The following is a 5,222-nucleotide window of genomic DNA, read 5'->3' as shown; positions in this document are numbered from 1 at the left end:
CTACAGACCTGTGAGCCTGACCTCAGTGCCAGGCAAGATGATGGAACAGGTCATCTTGAGTGCCATCACAAAGCACCTCCAGGATGGCCAAGGGATCAGGCCCAGCCAGCATGGGTTTAGGAAGGGCAGGTCCTGTCTCACCAACCTGATCTCCTTTTATGATCAGGTTCCTGCCTGGTGACAGTGGGGCAGGCTGTGGATGTAGTCTAGCTGGACTTCAGCAAGGCCTTTGACACTGTCTGCCACAAGCAGCTCCTGGCCAAGCTGGCAGCTCATGGCTTGGACAGATTCACTGTGTGCTGGGTCAGGAAGTGGCTGGATGGCAGAGCCCAGAGAGTGGTGGTGAATGGTGCCACATCCAGTTGGCAGCTGGCACTGGTGGTGTGCCCCAGGGGTCAGTGCTGGGCCCAGTCCTGTTCAATATCTTTATTGATGATCTGGACGAGGGGATTGAGTCCAGAAGCAGTAAGTTTGCAGATGACACCAAGCTAGGAGCAGGTGTGGATGTGTTGGAAGGTAGGAGAGCCCTGCAGAGGAACCTGGCCAGGCTGGATGGGTGGGCAGAGGCAAATGGGATGAGATTTAACAAGGCCAAGTACAGGGCTCTGCACTTTGGCCACAACAACCCCAAGCAGCACTACAGGCTGGGGACAGAGTGGCTGGAAAGCAGCCAGGAGGAAAGGGAGCTGGGGGTACTGATAGAGAGTAGGCTAAAGCTGAGCTAGCAGTGTGCCCAGGTGGCCAAGAGAGCCAATGGCATCCTGGCCTGCATCAGGAGCAGTGTGGCCAGCAGGACAAGGGAGGTTATTCTGCCCCTGTGCTCAGCACTGCTCAGGCCACACCTTGAGTGCTGTGTCCAGTTCTGGGCTCCTCAGTCCAAGAGAGATGTTTAGGTGCTGGAAGGTGTCCAGAGAAGGGCAACAAAGCTGGTGAGGGGCCTGGAACACAAACCCTATGAGGAGAGGCTGAGGGAGCTGGGGGTGTGCAGCCTGGAGGAGAGGAGGCTCAGGGTGACCTCATTGCTATCTACAACTACCTGAAGGGACATTGTAGCCAGGTGGGGTTGGGCTCTTCTCCCAGGCAAGCAGCAACAGAGCAAGGGGACACAGTCTCAAGTTGTGCTGGGGAAAGTCTAGGCTGGATGTTAGGAAGAAGTTCTTCCCAGAGAGAGTGATTGGCATTGGAATGGGCTGCCCAGGGAGGTGGTGGAGGCACCGTCCCTGGAGGTGTTCAAGACAAGCCTGGATGAGGCACTCAGTGCCATGGTCTGGTTGACTGGGTAGGGCTGGGGGATAGGTTGGACTGGATGATCTTGGAGCTCTCTTCCAACCTGGTTGATTCTATGATTCTAAGTCTTTGGTTTCCTTTGATAGCCACTGTTGGCTTATGCTCTTCTTCTGTAGATAAAGTGCCTATGGAACCAACACTTGCTTGAACAGAGAAACACTGAAAGAAAGAGAGATAAAGAAAGGAGCTTCACCCCCACCCCAAACCATAGCTGGTTATGGGCTGGAATGACTTCATGTTGAAGTGGAAAGGTCATTTAAAATTGTCCTTGAGAGACATTAGTGTCCCAGTGAGATTTGTAGCTGCAGGCATCACTTTACAGGAGAACCACAGAGTGGCTTTGGTTGGAAAAGACCTCTAAGATCAGCAGCTCCAAGTGTCAGCCTAACACCACCATGGCAGTTAAACCATGTCCCCAGCTGCCGTGTCCATGCGGCTCTTGAACGCCTCCAGGGACAGTGACTCCAGCACCTCCCTGGGCAGCCTTTTCCAATGCCTGCCCACTCCTACGCAGAGAAACTTTAACTCAGCTCCAACTTAAACCTCCCCTGGGGCAATCTGAGGCCATTTCCTCCTGTTCCATCACCTGATACTACGGAGAAGAAACCAATTCCTTCCTCACTCCAGTCCCCTTTCGGGCAGTGTCAGAGAGCAATGAGGTCTCCCCTCAGCCTCCTCTTCTCCAGACTAAATGCCCCCAGTTCCCTCAGCTGCTCCTCATAAAACTTCCTCATCTGAGCCTGGAGAGCATCTGGTTTTCAAAAAGCACTTTTTTAGCCCAGTGTGCAGTCTAAGATTGAAGCTGGACAAATGCCCTGCTTCATCTCCTTGCACTGACATTGTCACAGTGCAAATGGTTTGCCAGAGTTTGAGCTTCCTAACCACAGAGTTGCCAGGAGCTGTTTTTGTGTGCGGTACCACTCGCAGAGCTCTGCACAGCTGAGGGTAGTTGGGAGCTGACTCTTGTTTCATGAGAGCTTTTCTGTGCAGAGAGCAACTGTGCAGATGCTCACAGCCCCAGCAGTCTCAGAGAAGTGATATGATCAGGTAGAGTGATCTTAATCATGGTTCTTGTTTCTTTTGGCTCTAGGGGAATATCTCTTCTAACCTCCAGTGCTGTCCAGAAGCAGACAAATCATGTTTATCATCTTGGTGCTGTGGAAGATGAGTCTCTGGCTTGTAGCTCTGGAACTGCTTCTCCCAAGCCCATTGCATCTCAAATACACCTAAAGCTGGGCTGTGTGACAAGTGCTGGTGCTGGTGTGATGTTTCCTGGGTCCTCTGCTGTGGGAAGGGCAGTGAGGGTGGCAGTGGCAGTTGTACCAAGTTGCCCTTGGATTTACAGAATCCATTTTTGCTTGTGTCTCTCTACCAAACCATTCATGAGTTGTCACTCCACTTCTTTGGCTCTCAAACCAGCAGTGTTCAGGCAGTGTGTAGATGTGGCACTTCAGGGTACAGTGTTAGTGGTCGTGGTAGCTGGGTTATGGTTGGACTTTTCCAACCTTAATGCTTCTCTGATTAGAGAGCTGGTACAGCCTGGTTGGGCTGAAGGTTGTTGTGTGGTACAGAGTGCCTTGGCTTTGAGTATGACACCCAAAAGGAAGCCTGCTGCTGGATCTTCTGCCTGTTCTGATAGGCAATGGACTCACTTGCACTGGCAGGACTCTTGAGTTTCAGATGTATCACTGAGGGAAATGGGCTCTTGGTTGCAGTGAGTGCAGCTCTAGGAAGAGATTTTATATGGCAATCTGATCACAGGATGTTAGGGGCTGGAAGGGACCCATCGAGTCCACCCCCCTGGGCCAGAGCAGGACCATACAATCTCTCTAGGTCACAGAGGAATGCACCCAGATGGGCCTCTCAGCCTTCTCCTCTCCAGACTAAGGAGCCCCAGGTCCCTCAGCCTCTCCTCATAAGGCAGTGTTCCAGTCCCCTAATCATTCCTGTAGCCCTCCATGGGACCCTTCTGAGCAGAGATCCCATTGTCCTCTTGGACTGGGCAGCTCAGAACTGATGCATGATATCTTTCTGCACTGACTGCCTTTCATGAGTGAGGAGTAGGCATAATGGGAGCAGAGGGAGATTCAGTTGAGGCAGTCTTGGGTTTTGGCCAGTTCTGTCCCTGTTCTTCTCCCTTCTTTAAGCCGCAGTGCCCTGTGTAGTGGTGCAGCACCATTCCTGTGCTGCAGTTGTCTCTGCCTCCCCTAAGCTTCGAGGGAGAGAAAGAGATACAGCAACTGCTAGGCCTGGTAGGTTCAAAGGATACATTTCTTCCTGCCCCCCCAGAATTAGCCAGTAAGTGCAGGCATCTGACAGGGCTTGTCAGACCTGCTCTTGCCATGCTGGTCTGAAGGACTTCAAAAGCACAGAGTGTAGGATAAGCTCTGCTGTAGGTCTGCCTCCTGAAAAGGGGCATCTTTGGTGACAGTACAAGTTCTTGTTGTGCAGAAGGGATCTATCTAGAGAGAGACCATTCTAAAGCCTGCATATTTGTTTGCTCTTTAGAGTCTGCATGGTTCTAATGGTAATCCTCTCCCAGTGGGGCCAGTCACTCTCTTGGCTGGCCCATAGGAGGCAACTAAACATCCTGGAGCTGTCCCATTTTCATTCAGTGTGCTGGCCTCAGCTGCCAGAAGCTGACTCTGTTTGGATGTGAGTGTATGTGGTGCCAGGCTGTGTAACATCCAGCCTGCAGTGCTGATTGCCAAGAGACAAGACAGCACTGCTAGAGGAAGTGCTTGAGGCATCCCTGTCTTCCAAACAATGAGCTGATAGAGAGAAACAAAAGGAGTCTTGCAGGGGGAGGTGGTAGGCGTTTGGAAAGCTTCTGGCTCTCATTCTGTCCCAGTGCTGCTGCTCTGAAGACCTGTGCTGGAAGCTGAGCTCAGCTGTCCCACGTTCATGTGTGTGCCTGAGGCTCGAGTCAGAGCCAGCCTTGGCAAAGCAATTTTTAGCCAAAAGGTGAGCTCTTGAGAATGACCTGGGCAGGAACTGGACACACAGTCCTGCTTCTGTCTCTCTCCCACAGGTACTGCCCTCCAGCAGAAAACTCCCCTGAGCAGGGCAGAGCAGCAAAAGCAGTCCCTGCAGGGGTAGCTTCTGTTCCTCATCACTACACTGTTCAGGACAATACAGCTGTTTGAGCAGCAGTGTTTGTGCTCTTCACTCACACTGCTCACTCAGCAGCAGAAGTCTTGGCCCTGCAGTTTCTTTCCCCAGGGAAAGTGGAGCGTTATTTGTTGAGCAGTGGCTGTCACAAAGGGCTTCCCCCTGCAGTTATTGTGTTTCTGGACACTGCACACACTGCTTTTTGTTCTGCCCTTTTAATGTATTGAGCAGAGATTCAGAGTCTTCCATGCACATGCTTGTGGCATGACCTGCAAAGCTTGACTGTGGTGTCTTTAGTCCTCTCTGGTTTCATGAAGTGGGACACACATCTCTGACTCTCATCTCTTGTCAGACTTAGATTAAATACATCACTGTGGGAATCAGAAATACTCATCTCAGTCTCAACATGACACCTCCACCTGGAGGCTTTGGGGTTCTTGCTACGGGTCCAAGCAAACTAACACTCTTCATCTCTTGCTACCCTTTAGTTTGAGTGCAGCACTCTGGGGTGGCACAGTGGAATAGAGCCATCAACAAAATGTAGGGTGTTGGAGCTTGCTGCTTGGTTGTGTGCACTAAATACGTTCAGGTTTCTCCTGCTATCCCTAAGCATCCTGTGGTTCCTTGCTACCCTCACATCCATTTGTCTAACAGGGCAAGTATGGACTGGACACTCTGAAGAGCATTATACCAATTGCCTCTGGCACGGGTTCTGGTCGCAGATAGTCAGCTGGCCTTGAGGCTGAAGGAATTACATTGCCAGGGCTGGAGAAACCAGCAGAAATGCTGCTCTGGTGCTCACAGAGGTACCAGAGCTAATGCTG

The 5,222-nt window shown here is 51.6% G+C and overlaps 1 long non-coding RNA gene across 2 annotated transcripts in view; it reads left to right on the top strand.

Annotated features, from left to right (window-relative positions):
* LOC135174490 (uncharacterized) overlaps window positions 1–2,889 on the top strand; it is a 31,195-nt gene extending 28,306 nt beyond the window's left edge. The window contains exon 2 of one of the 2 annotated variants that reach the window (XR_010301941.1): window positions 2,378–2,889. This is a non-coding gene — a long non-coding RNA (uncharacterized LOC135174490). The remainder of the gene's footprint in view (window positions 1–2,377) is intronic. The other variant, XR_010301940.1, reaches the window with a different exon arrangement.
* The last annotated feature ends 2,333 nt before the right edge of the window (window positions 2,890–5,222 follow it).

The sequence above is a fragment of the Pogoniulus pusillus genome, unplaced genomic scaffold (genome assembly GCF_015220805.1).
Source record: "Pogoniulus pusillus isolate bPogPus1 unplaced genomic scaffold, bPogPus1.pri scaffold_66_arrow_ctg1, whole genome shotgun sequence".
In the NCBI taxonomy this organism is placed as follows: Eukaryota; Metazoa; Chordata; class Aves; order Piciformes; family Lybiidae; genus Pogoniulus; species Pogoniulus pusillus.
This window is presented reverse-complemented; position numbering and strand designations above follow the sequence as displayed.